General features: G+C 41.1%; 1 protein-coding gene across 2 annotated transcripts in view; it reads right to left on the bottom strand.

Moving 5' to 3' along the window:
• The window catches only part of LOC136668436 (myosin heavy chain, embryonic smooth muscle isoform-like), a 32041-nt gene extending 21651 nt beyond the window's left edge, over positions 1-10390 (bottom strand). For both annotated transcript variants that reach the window (XM_066645955.1, XM_066645954.1), the window contains exons 1-2: positions 10340-10390; positions 3560-3681 (exon numbers count right to left, since the gene is read on the bottom strand). The gene's annotated coding sequence lies outside the window, so the exon portion shown is untranslated. The remainder of the gene's footprint in view (positions 1-3559; positions 3682-10339) is intronic.
• Between the last annotated feature and the right edge of the window lie 3295 nt (positions 10391-13685).

Here is a 13685-nt window from a genome sequence, read left to right on the forward strand (position 1 = left end):
GTCCTTTGCTATCTGTTGGAAAACAAAGACAATATATAGCTGCTAGCTAAGCCAGCATAGGTCATCAGGCATTTATAATCAGGTCAAATCAAACCAACAGGTGCCTCGTGAAGGGACAGTGCTCTTTAGTGCAGTTGAAGTAGAGCTAGCATCGGCTAACCGGACCCATTGGCAGATTTGCAGAGACATGTTCATTGCTCATGAGATCCTCTCATAAGTTATCAATACAAACAGACACACACACACACACACACACACACACACAAATGTTCGTTCCACATGTCAGGACTTTCCATAGTGGGAATGATTACTGTAGCTAATTAACGCTAAACCCACCTCTTAACCTCAGTAATCAAAATAAAATGATTGGCTTTTTTTTTTTATTTGGAATAAAAACTTTTTTTTAGAATAAAAACATGAGGAAAAGTCAGGAGACTATTTTTGTTCTAACGTCTGACCCAAACTGAACCTTGTTCCGAGAAGTAAGTGTGCTTCCTTGAATTTTGTCCTGACATTTCACACAAACAAACACACACACACACACACACACACACTTAGAATAAAATAATAATTAAAAAACACAGAAATAAAGAGAGACAGATAAAAAATGAAACACACAAATTAATTAAGAAACATGAACCAGAATAAAAAGTAGAACATAACAAATGATAAAATAAAGCCAAAATCCCTCTATTAAATAAAAAATATAATTCTCTGAAGATATTTTCTGCATTGACAGTGTAGATATAAACACGGCTGCCCAGATGTGGGTGACCCACTCTGCGGAGCATAAACAGGTGCATTCAGAATGCTAAGCCATTCAATCGTTATCTCATGTTAAGTTGAAATTTACAGTAAAAATCTGTCCATATTAAAATAATAAATACCACACTGTGATTTTTGTAAATTTTCAGTAAAATACTGGCAGCAGAGTTCCCAGCCATTTACCGTATTTTTACAGGGACACTGCTGTATTTCAAATTTACAGCATATTACTGTAATTGAATAATACAATAATTTACTGTAAATACTGTGATTTACAGTAAAATACTGGCAGCAGACTCGCATTTTTTACAGTGCAGTTGTAGCTGGTAAAACCAACTGAATGTATCTTTGAACAGCTATGGGAGTAAAACAACAAAATCCCCTGGAGCTCTAAATGTTATGAAAGAGAAAGAGAGAGAGAGAGAGAGAGAGAGAGAGAGAGAGAGAGAGACTTAAAGTAAGAGTGAAAGTAGGAGCGTGAAGCAGTGAAAGAAAAACAGAGTAGAAAAAGAGTTTAGGAGATAATAGTGCTATCAGGGACCTGTCATTCTGGTTATGGATAGCCACTCCACCCTAAGTGTGTGTGATCTACAATCCATTTTGTTGACTTTTGGAGGCAGAGAGACAGGTGCGAAGCTCTGATCTACCGCTACTACAGCAGTGTTCAAAAAGTCAAAGGATTAGTTGATTTTCTAGAGGAAAACAAGTGAAGGCATCCTTTACAGAGAATACACCGTCAGATTTCAATGACTGAGAGTGAGGGGAATAATACAACTTCAAATATTGACTGTAGAAAAGTCACGACATGTTTCAGGCGCGTCCTTCACAGGGCGACACACACTCACACATTCACACCTTTGGACACTTTTGAGTCTTGAACCTAAATCCCTAGAACCCTGGAGCTGTGTGACAGCGATGCTGATTGTTATATAACTTCTGCTAAGCACTTCATACAGTATTATGTGTGTGCTACATTTGCTAATGCTAACAAGAACATTTGCTTTCGTGTCACTGATCAGTTTCCCGACCTGAAATGGACATGAAGTCCAGAGGGAGATAACAGACAGGACTCCTTTCTAGCCTTTATTAGCAATGTTAGCTTAGCGATTAAAGACATTAATTAGTCATCAAAATGATCTTAACTTTGCAGAGAACATTAAAGTAAGATAATGATGTTAGTCGTGATAATAGTTTGCATGAAGTTGCATAAATCCTTGACATGTTTTGTATGTTCATTTCCCATAAGCAAACAATTGTGATACTTTCACAAAAGGCAACAAAGAAACGTGAGTATGTCACAAAATGGCACACTCCCGTTTATGTGATTATGTCACGAATAGGAGTGAGACGCTGAGGGTTGATCACGCTCAGGGAGTATCAGGTTCTCACCAAGACATAAAAACACACGTGTACAACTTTGGCAGTTATAAGGAACACAACCTGTCCCCATCAAACAGCGCTAGCTTTCACTTTAACTGATCAGAAAGGAATGGGGGAAGTTAGATTAGTCATGTTACATAAGGCTGGAAAACATTTAGAGCACAGTGTCAAAGATATTGAGAACCAACACGTCTATAGCGTTGTTATGATAAGGCAGCTCTCAAGGTCCGTGTATCAATGTTTGTTCAGGGTTTCTTCTGAATCAAGGATATTCGTGATTGCAGAAACAGCTTCTGCGCTTCTGAGAAGGATTGAATCTACACTGTAAAAGTCTTAGGCACCTAAGATACTCCGCTCTGTCTTTGTGGTGTAGGTCCAGCGTATTTATCCGATCTGCTACAGAGATATGAGCCGAGCTGAGCTCTGAGATCTTTAGGAACTGGTCAGTTAGTCCTGCCTCAGGTGAAGAATAAACAAGGAGAAGCAGCATTTAAAGGGAAGATCTACGAGTGTGGGGAAACACAGTTCTCTCTGGTTTCTTATATTCCAAAGCTCTGCATCTTTTAAGGTGGTACAGTGTGTGTTGAGGGGAATAAACAACTGTTGTTTGTATGTGTCTTAAGTTTAAGTTGTCTGTAAGTTTCTATTCACCATTTGAATTGCCACAGAAACTCGATTTAGTTTTGTAGCGCTGTCGCTAATGCAGTTAGCCGGCTCCCGAGTTTGGAGACATTCCTACCTTAAGTGATCTGAAACAGCAAAATATAAGTAGAGCAATATCCTCATCTCGGTTTGTGCTTTACAACGTTTGGGGTTCTCTCTGTTTTTTACTCATAAACAGACATTGGAGTTTTGTAAACAGACTGGAGAGTAGCAAACGGTGAGGAAATATCTCGTGAACTTTATATAACGTGTTTTTTAATAACAATCGTGAATGTCGCCTTTAAATAAAATCAGTTGACAGACAACATCCGAAGATCCCCAGCTTTAGACACTTTTAAATCAAGACTAAAAACTTTATTTGATTAGGTTTACAGCCCAGATTAAAACACACTTCACTTATTCGGTAACAGCACTTTACAGCTTCTGTATTTTCTATTCTAATTTACGTTCTTTTCTTTTATTGTTTTATATTGTACTGTTTGCTTAGATTTTTTTTCAGTTTAATGATGTCTTTTCTTTTATTGCACTTCTTTATTTGTCTTTTATGTTTTAATTCTCCTTTAAATTGCTTTCAAATGTTCTTTAATTATCTCTTAAAGTTCTTATTCTTTCTGCACCACTGTGTTGTCAAGCACTTTAAATTGACATTGTGTACGAAAGGCGCTCCAAAAATAAACCGGCCTTGAGACCAGTGCTGAGACAGTAAGAGACAGTAGAACGTGAGTCCGTGTCCTCGTAGGAGTGTACTCACTGTTGTGTGACACGTATAATCTCCTGCTCCGTCTCCCTCTGCAGCTCGATCAGTCGGAGATGACTCTGTGTGATCAAACTCCGCAAATGGCTCACGCCGTCTCTGCTTCGCTCCCTAAAATCCTGCCGGAAAAAAAAAAAAAAAAACAGGGTCAGGCTTTCAGGAATTTATCAAATTCATCAGAATATTATACACTGGATGAGACAGAAAATATGATTGGCCACTATATTGGAAACATCCTCTTTGTGGTTCCACACGTTTGCCACTTTATTAGAAACCCCCCAAAAAGGTATATGTACACAGTGGTCACTTTATTAGAAACACCTATGGTGTAGATTTACATGCAGTGCATTCAGTCACTGGCCACTATATCAGAAATGGCAGAATTATACTTATACACACTGGCCACTTTATTGGAAACACCCCTTATGATAATAACACAAGGGCTGTGTTTCACTGCCATTAACATCCAACAAAGTCCGGTATACTACAGTGAATAACTCTGCTGCCTTTCACGCATCAGACCAGGGTTTGTTTCCCAGATCATGGTAGGAATGATGCTCTCCAACAAGTCCTTGGGCAAGACACTGTATTCACCTAAATCAGTAGCTTGCCATAACCTGTGATTTTTGGCGATCGCACATGCAAAAACATGAGGACGCTTAATTCACAGTCATGAACATGTGCGGGGGGGGGGTTACGCAATCATAACTAGCCCATCCCATTCTCTCTGCATTTTTAAATATCCTTCAATGGCCAAACAGAATGAACTTAAAAAACACAATAGAGTGACTAATGCTGTACGTGGGCATTTTGGCCACGGGCGCTGGACGCCGGCGTCCGACCGCAGATGGAAGTGACAGGCAGCGCCAGGAGGCTCACAGACCACGTCAATCTGCACAATCTGCTCCCTCCGACATCCGCACGTTCCTCACACAGCGTCCACATCTACGCTTTAACAAGTCAAACGAGTCAAGTGTGATCTAGAGCACAGTCGGGTCTGGACCTGTGTGTGCATGAGCACTAGGACAGAGTGTGTGATGGAATTGGCATGTTAAACTAGGTGTTGGAACATTGCTGTGTGAATCTGATTGCGTTCAGCATCCACAAGGACAATAGAGAGGTCGGGGGTTGATGGTGGATGACCAGTTTTGGATCACAAATGCCACTCCACATCCCAAATGAATTGGCTGGCTCAACGTATGGGGAAATTCAGCCACCTTAAGGTGAAACCATTTTTGAATTTTCCAATGTGCACAAGCAGGGTGTAGCCTATAATCACAAGAGTAAACCATGACATGAAACGAGACACACTACAGCAGCTGCACATGAGCCTAATGTCACCAGAAAAAGGTCTTTCAATCCCAAAAAGAGGTGTCCTAACGCCTAGTGTAAATATTTTTAAGGTGGTAACAGCAGCGAAGTAGGGAATTCATCCTATCAAAAGCAAGAATACCTGCAGCATCAGCAGATGTGCATAGATCACATAGAGAAATATTAATATAGCAAAAGCCAAAAGAGTGATAGTGATTAAGAGATGATGTATCAGTCCAGCCCTGTCTGCCTTCGCTCCTCATGAATCTCCATGACGACTCCCTGGCAGTTGAAGCTAATGACAACTCAACAAACAACCATCGCGGATTCCAGCAAAGCCACTGTGTTTGGAGGGATGAGCCACGGTGATTCATCATCATCATCAGGCCTGGAACGGGTCTGGGACGAAGGACGAAAAAGAAAGAAAAAAAAAAGATAGAGAGGCGGAGGTGTGCAGCCAAAACGCCTCGTGGCTAATCCTGCAGGCCTCAGTCTGGGACAGGGAGCCAGGACGTCGAGCAGAAGGAACGATTGTGGCCTGTTTTGGCTACATGAGTTGGGAAGCGAGCACTGAGAGTGATCAGAGAAATGGGGTGGAAAAGAGAGTTTTCTTTTTTCTTTAAGGCCTAGCACCTGTTTCTCTCACATCTGAGATTTATACCTCAAAAGACACTTACAGAACTACAAGGATACAAGTAACCAAAGGTATGTAAAGTACCTTAAATCAATCCTCCAAAAAACTATTGTTACTTGACCGTAATAAATATAAAAACATCAAAAGTTGCAGTACAAAAGTAGCAGGTGTAGGTCCTCCTTTAATACTTAGTGAGTTAGTGGAAGTTCTCAGAGCATCTGTCAGAACAAAACTTGAGTGAGTTCCATTTTATTCTTGTTTTCTGATAATCTTGGTCTAAAATAATAAGTTAAAGCTCTAAACTCAATGGTGAGACCTGATCACAACAAACAGCACAGCAACTCAACACAACCGGTTTAAACTCAAACATGGGACTAGCTTTTACATACTGGCAGCTAAAATGTAGTTCAGGAAAAAGTAGATTCCTTTACTCCAGTAGGGGTTAATATCTTACTAAAGCAAGTGTAATTTACTAAATGTAATTAGTGCAAATTCAAGCTCTGCAACTGTTTCTAATAATGCCGGATCACTGTAGTCCAAGTTTATGGATAATATGAGTGTGGTATGGTGCCAGAAAGCACATAATGAACTGTAATAGAGATTAGACTGTGGAGGGTACTGGTTATGCTAACTGTGTTAACTTGTGGGGAAGTAGCTTTCTGCTACATTAGCACACATAACGTGAATCCATGTTCTAAGTCTGAAAAACTACAGGCTACAATGAATATTTTAGTTCTGTACTTGCAAAAATACATTACTTAAGAATGAAAATATGTCCAAATTGATTAAAAGGACTGAAGAAAATAAGACGTTATAATAGGCTGCAAACCAGTCAGCTAGTTTGTTACCACATAGTTAATTGTGTTGTTGTTGTTTACAGAGTATAAATGGTTGGTTTAAATCTGCCATGGAGCAATCTTTAATGCATGCAGTTAGCGTGATGCTAATTTGTAAGTTATAAGCTTCCATACTTGCTATATTAGCACCCTAGCTACAGTACTAATGCTACAGAAGCTCATTAAAAATAAACATTCACTAATTTGAGTTTAGGTGTTGGGGAGAGTGTGTGTGACTTTTTTTTTCAAAATACAGTTGAAGATAATAGAAAGTGATAGCTCTGTAAAAATCTATACATACAGTTTGCTGGAAGGAAAAAAAGAAATGAATATGATGACAATGTTTTCCAGCTACCATTTTAATACAAGATAATACATGACTAATAAATAACTCCAGCTTTCTGAGTAACACGGATCAATCAATGACCCGTGATAAAAAAATAAAAAAAAATAAAAAAGCCTGTGAAAGAGGGAAAGATTAAAAAAATAATGGAGTGCAGACTAAACAAACACTAGCAATGTCTGAAAGAGTTTGTTTTTTTCAGAGCTGGATTTCCTAGCATTAAGTCTTCTAAGCTTCAGTGGAAAGCACCTAAATGTATCGTAAAAGTGAATCAAACCAAAAGCTAAACATTACAAAACAGAACAAGCCAGTACTGATAGATACAAGAGTCCTCACAAGCTGAAAAGGATAAGTCAGTCTTGACAGGCCTCTAAAGGTATGCAAATGAACACTTTTTCACTCGGACCAGACACAGAAATGTTTGGGAGACTGATGCTAAATGCAGACACAACACATTAAGCTTTTGCCTTTAGCTTCAAAAATTAGTTTAGGTCAAATATGGGTTACTCACAAACTCAAAGGCAGAGGAAGAACCCCAGGCGCTCATGGTGCAGGACAGACTTGGTTTCAAGGTTTTTTTTTTTTTGGTTGACGACAGTGTTTTGAATCCTGTCCTGTTGCCGTGAGCGCAAATGTGACCTTCTTCAAGAGCCAGCCCACTGCAGTCCGCTTGATTGATCATCCTCCATCCCCCCTCCAAATTCCCCCCAAGAGCTCAAACAGCAGAGGAGACTAAGATTAAGAGTTACACTTTAATTTGTGATGAGCCTTCAACTCTGCCACCAACTGTAACTTCGGAGGGTCCTTGTAGTGAAATTAAAACCTCTGACAACCCAAATTCAAGTAAAAGCTCAGCATAAAACACTCAAATGTACACAATTTAACTTAAAATATGAGCTTGATCCTGAGAGGTCATGAATATTTCACTTTAAAAACCTAGAAATTGCAAATTTTGAACTGAATTCAAAGTTCACACTTAGAAAAGTGTGTTGTGATGGATTTCTTTCAAAATACCACCAACATTTAAGTCCCCCCTCTAGCCATCAATTAAAACTAAAGCTAAAAACCTCTCTGTTCATTAAAAACAAAGATTTAGAAGTGATTTCAAAGGGAACATAAGCCTAATTGCTTTTTTTTTGTCTTTACTCAGCATTCACAAACCTATGAATATTCAAGTAGTCCCTAATTCAATCGTTGCTTACCCCTCCTCCAATAGCCTGCAGCTCAAAAGCCCCACCCCGCTGGCTGATGGGACTGGTTCCTTAGGATTGTGACATAAGTAACCCACAGTGTCTAGATCTGCCATTTTGAAACTCAGATATTTTAAAGCAGAAATGCTATGCCGTAGCATTGGCTGGTTATTGCGCAAAATGCATAAAAGAACACAACACAGACACTTTCCCAAGAGTAAATACATTTGGTTTTTGTACTAGACAGAGTCTGGAAAGCACTGTGGTCTTTGTGTTATTTAATTTAAATAACTGTGTGTATTTCCTCAGAATGTATTTGTAAAAACGTCTGAAAAAAATGAATATCAAATGTGAACTTATAATGTAATTTATTACATTTTTTTTCATGAGAGTTGGTCTCATGATTTGACAGAGCAAAGCTGAACAAACACACACACACACACATTCGTGACAGAGAAGTGGCAGTGTGAGCCAGAACAGCTTGTATTAGAGTTTACTCAGATATGAGCAGTAGCTCTGTGAATAAACCAAGCTTTTCCTAAAACTACCTTAACCACAGAAATGCTAAAACACACAACAAAATTTCCCAGGGCAGAGTCACGAAATAATTTCACCAAAAATGGAAGTGGTCAAGAATAGAGGCCTGGCAAAGGGGGGCATTCTCATCCAAATGGCAGGGCAAATCCACATTCCTGCACAGATCTGCTTCAATAACACGAAATCCAGAACGGGACATCCTTTAAAAAAATACACCACTGTGGCGAAGAACAAACAGCTGCCTGAAAACACAGTCCCTGATAACGCACAACAAAACACTGACCAGTAGAATATCACTGACAATTCTGCACTCATTTATTCACTACATGTGCTCAAGTAGTATGTGAAGTCTACTACATTATTATCACCTGCTTCTACTAGAAGCTAGAACGTTTTTGTGAGCATTTGATGGCAGCCACAGGAGCTTGATTATCACTGCGTGATTAGTTCTGGATCAAACTCCACTCCGAACTCATTCCAAAAATATTGGATGGAGATGCATCGCTCCAGAGAACGACTGCCAAAAATGAACCCTGGTGGGCTTTTTACTAGAATATATTTTATTATAATTCATAACAGAAGGATCTTTCTATTGGTCAGTGGCAGAAAAGAGCTAGTGTTCCTTCAAAGAATCAAAATTAGAGAACACTGAGTTTGAGTGAAACTTTTGTGATCACAAGCCGTGATCTATTAAAAAAGGTTTTGTACTTATTGTACATTTACCGTTGACAAATTATACAAATAAGACAAAAACCCTGAACGATTAGGTGTGTCCAAACGTGTTCAGACCTTTGAGGTTGCTCATTGTGAAATGGACTAATTAGTGAATTCCAACCCACTGTAAATATAAATCAACTGAAAAGAGCTGCTACAATCTGACTGGAGCTTATCGTCCAAAGCTGATCATTTATAAACAATCTCTGGACTCCTTATCAGCCTCGAGGTTATGCAACACTCCTTTCCATTCCCCATGTGAGGTGTGTTGACATTTTACAAGATTGGAATTTCACTCAAAAAGGAATGACACGGTGTGAAAGCAGTTACAAAAATCTACTTTGCTGTTAGCCATGCTAACATACCCCACACAGTCTGACACAAGTGATTAGCGATGCATGCTGTTAGCTTTACGCTAATTAATGAGGTATAATTCAACATTTTCCTACGAGTGCCAGTGATATAACTAAGAAAGTACATTTCAGGCAACAACCATGTCTTCGCTGATTAAATATCGTTGGAGGGAAACGGAGAGTGTGTGTTGTACACTGCCCAGTGATCGCTAAGAACAACCAGTTTGTTTGGCGTCTGTTGTCATTCAACTGTGCGTCTTCAGGAGTCAAAGTTTTACCAGCTACAGTCTACAACAACTGAGCAAACACAAGCACTAACTCCACCTTTACACTTTTGTTTTTGTCACTTTACCATAGGAACTCATCAATACGATAAAAATTAAGCATTAAAATAATAAAAAACAATATTAATAATAATTTTAAAGAGATGTTCTTTACATGTTTGGTTTCTTACTGTGGATTTGTTTTAGGATTTGATCTTACAGAATGTACGTACATGTCCCTTCCTTGTGGAAAAGAGAATGCGGCATTAAAAGCTTTTTAACGTACGCAAATGAGACCTTAAATACATACATTTAATTATAACTGAGGTGACAAAAACATAGCTAATTTAGCCAGCATCCAATGTTCCTTTAGACAGATTTTAGATTCTAGATATTCCTGCAGATACCAGAGATAAAATGTCTGAACCAAACCAACACCCACAGGGTCCAGATTAGCCCTCACCCAAATGTCATCACACTATAAATAAAGCATCTCTAATGAGAGATCTACAAATATCATTTTCACATTCGAGCTAGAAGTAAAAGTTCTCCCACTACAGCAGGTCTACAACTGCTGAACAATCCAGGTGACTTACCTGCTGGGTTTCAGGCACAGTACGTTAATCAATAAACAAGTACATTCCACAGCACAGAGCAAGAGAGAGAGAACTACAGCAGAACAGCTCCTCAGAAGTGAGCGTGAGAGGAGGAGAGTAAGAGTGAGGGAGTTGTCGTGGGCGGGATGGGGGTAAATAACTAGTTTTTCAGGTCACTATTCGAGTGTCAACATAGTCATAGGAAAGTGTCGGTGTATACCCTTTTAAGTGCTACCTTTGCTGGACGATGAAAATTGTATTAACGTTTACACAGCACCAGAGCGTGCAAACAACAGCCAAACAGGCTGACGGCAAGCAAACAACTAAAAAAACAACACGAAATTACATTTAAAGTGAATAACACACTGGCAGCAGCGTGCAGCGTTGAGCACCAGTTATTCTGTTTCCAGGAGATGTTTCCGGATACATTAGATACAAGATATTCCACTCGTATAAACCCCACAGCAGTGTTCTCCCCCTGTCTAAACAGTCCTGCTTTCAGCGCCTGTTCCTTTAAATGATAACGAGCCGCTCATTGTTCGCCCCGACCCCGAGTGCACAGCAGTGAGGAGCGAGCAGCAGGAGCTCTGGTTTTTATCCGTTTTCACCCTGTTCTCTTTCTTTTCCGTTCTCGTTTTCTCTGTTTTTGCTCCAGCATTGTGAATGGCGAGTCCATTTTAAATTTTTATTCCCATGTTTTTCAGACAGTGGTGAACCATAAAAATCTGACTGGGTGGTCTTGTTTCTCAGTGTGCGGGTTGGAGGGCTGCAGATGCACACATTAATGTCCATGATATGTCCCCTTTAAAGCTCCACCCTTGCTTTAGATCTGAACTCATACACGGCTGTTTGTGTCCGTCATTCTTTTCAAAGTCAGGAAAAATAACCCAACACTATGGGTCTGAAAGGACGTGGAGCCGGAGAGGAGCTGTATTCAATAAAATAAAGAAAAGATTTGATGTGAAGGGCTGGCGCCCCCTCCAGGGTGTTTTCCCACTTTGCTGCCAGTGATTCTGGGTAGGGTCCGGACCCACCGCGACCCTGAACTGGATAAGGGTTACAGACAATGAATGAATGAATGAAAAAGGATGAAAGACATTAACAGCTCTGTATGATTTTAGCAGTTCTTGGAGTGAATATTGAAGGCTCCTGAAGGTAAAGGGTTCGACTGATCGTAGATCTAGTTCTTGAGGGTTCTGTATTACATTAGTGCAGATGTGTCTAAGGGAAATAATCCCGGATCAGTAGAACCTGAGCCTGCGTCTGTAACCTGAGGTGTCTGGACGCTGGAGAACCTGCACGGCAGTTTAAAATAATGAAGTCTGTGACCGAGTCGGTTGGCATGCAGTGAAAGGCATTCTGGAAGGAGGGTGTGTGAAGGTGTGACAGCCTGCTCTATCTGTGTGTGTGTGTGTGTCTGTTATCCAGGACACACCCTCTGTCCAGCAGGCAGGGTGTGTGTGTGTGTGTGTTTATGTGTGTGAAGGAGACTGAGTGAGGGAGAGTTCAATTGAGTGGAAAAAAGAGAAAGTAAGAAATGTTTCTTAATATAAAACACCTCAGAACCGTTGGGAAAAGGGCTGCAGTGAAAAATGATTAAGGTCTGTTTTATTAAAACTCCAGTTTCCTCCCACGCTCCAAAAACACACGTTGGTGTGAGTGTGTGAGTGAATGTGTGGGTGTGTGTGTCGCCCTGTGAAGGACTGGCGCCCCCTCCAGGGTATGTTCCCGCCTTGCACCCAATGATTCCAGGTAGACCCTGAACCCACCGTGACCCTGAACTGGATAAGGGTTACAGATAATGAATGAATGAATGATTAAACAGGGAGCTGAGATTTGGGTCGCTGTTTGTGAGAGGTTGGGTATTCTCCCAGTGTCTGTGTGGGTTTCCTCAATTCAAAAACACATTGGTAGGTGGATAGCTTATGTGAAACCACCCACACATGTGAGTGAGAGGGTGAGTGTGTGAGTGACTGGGTGAGTGTGTGTAACTGTCCACAGGTGTGAGTGAGAGGGTGAGTGTGTGAGTGACTGGGTGAGTGTGTGTAACTGTCCACAGGTGTGAGTGAGAGGGTGAGTGTGTGAAACTGTCCACAGGTGTGAGTGAGAGGGTGAGTGTGTGAGTGACTGGGTGAGTGTGTGTAACTGTCCACAGGTGTGAGTGAGAGGGTGAGTGTGTGAGTGACTGGGTGAGTGTGTGTAACTGTCCACAGGTGTGAGTGAGAGGGTGAGTGTGTGAGTGACTGGGTGAGTGTGTGTAACTATCCACAGGTGTGAGTGAGAGGGTGAGTTTGTGAGTGACTGGGTGAGTGTGTGTAACTGTCCACAGGTGTGAGTGAGAGGGTGAGTGTGTGAGTGACTGGGTGAGTGTGTGTAACTATCCACAGGTGTGAGTGAGAGGGTGAGTGTGTGAGTGACTGGGTGAGTGTGTGTAACTGTCCACAGGTGTGAGTGAGAGGGTGAGTGTGTGAGTGACTGTGTGAGTGACTGGGTGAGTGTGTGTAACTGTCCACAGGTGTGAGTGAGAGGGTGAGTGTGTGAGTGACTGGGTGAGTGTGTGTAACTGTCCACAGGTGTGAGTGAGAGGGTGAGTGTGTGAGTGACTGGGTGAGTATGTGTAACTGTCCACAGGTGTGAGTGAGAGGGTGAGTGTGTGTAACTGTCCACAGGTGTGAGTGAGAGGGTGAGTGTGTGAAAGAATCCACAGGTGTGAGTGTGTGAGTGACTGGGTGAGTGTGTGAAACCGTCCACAGGTGTGAGTGTGTGTGATTGTGTGAAAGTTTCAAATGGTGTGAGTGAGTGAGTGAGTGATATTATGGGGAGAACATTTCACACTATGCCACCCCTCCTATTACATAACTGTGAAGAAGGTGAAGGGTTTACTGCTGCACCGAATGAGTCCCTCCCTCCTGTTTCCCCTTTGGCCCACTTCCACGGGCAGCTGGTTCTGATCCATATGGGATTCTGCCCCTCTGGCCTGGGAGGGATCAGCTTTTATGGCACTGAGCGTTGGGAAATCTTCCACTGAACTTTAGCATGCTGTTGCTTTATTACGCCACAAGCCTGTCTGTACGAGTGCGTCATATTAAAAGTGCATTAAACCTAATAAAGTGAGATTACTTCCTCTGACTCAACACCTAAGTGCCGAACCGGGATGAGCTGTCCGAGAAAGAACTACTGAACACATGGTTCTAAAAAGAAACAGGAGCTTCGTTTCAGCTCCATCCAATCCCTCTGGGACGTTGGAGTTGTGTTTGTGATCCAGAACTAATCGTCCAATGTTAGTGTCTGTTTTTGGGTTTAAAACACTGATCAGTACACGAACTACAAAGAGATGCAGTCCAGT

This window comes from Hoplias malabaricus, chromosome 15 (assembly GCF_029633855.1).
Source record: "Hoplias malabaricus isolate fHopMal1 chromosome 15, fHopMal1.hap1, whole genome shotgun sequence".
NCBI classification, from domain to species: domain Eukaryota; kingdom Metazoa; phylum Chordata; class Actinopteri; order Characiformes; family Erythrinidae; genus Hoplias; species Hoplias malabaricus.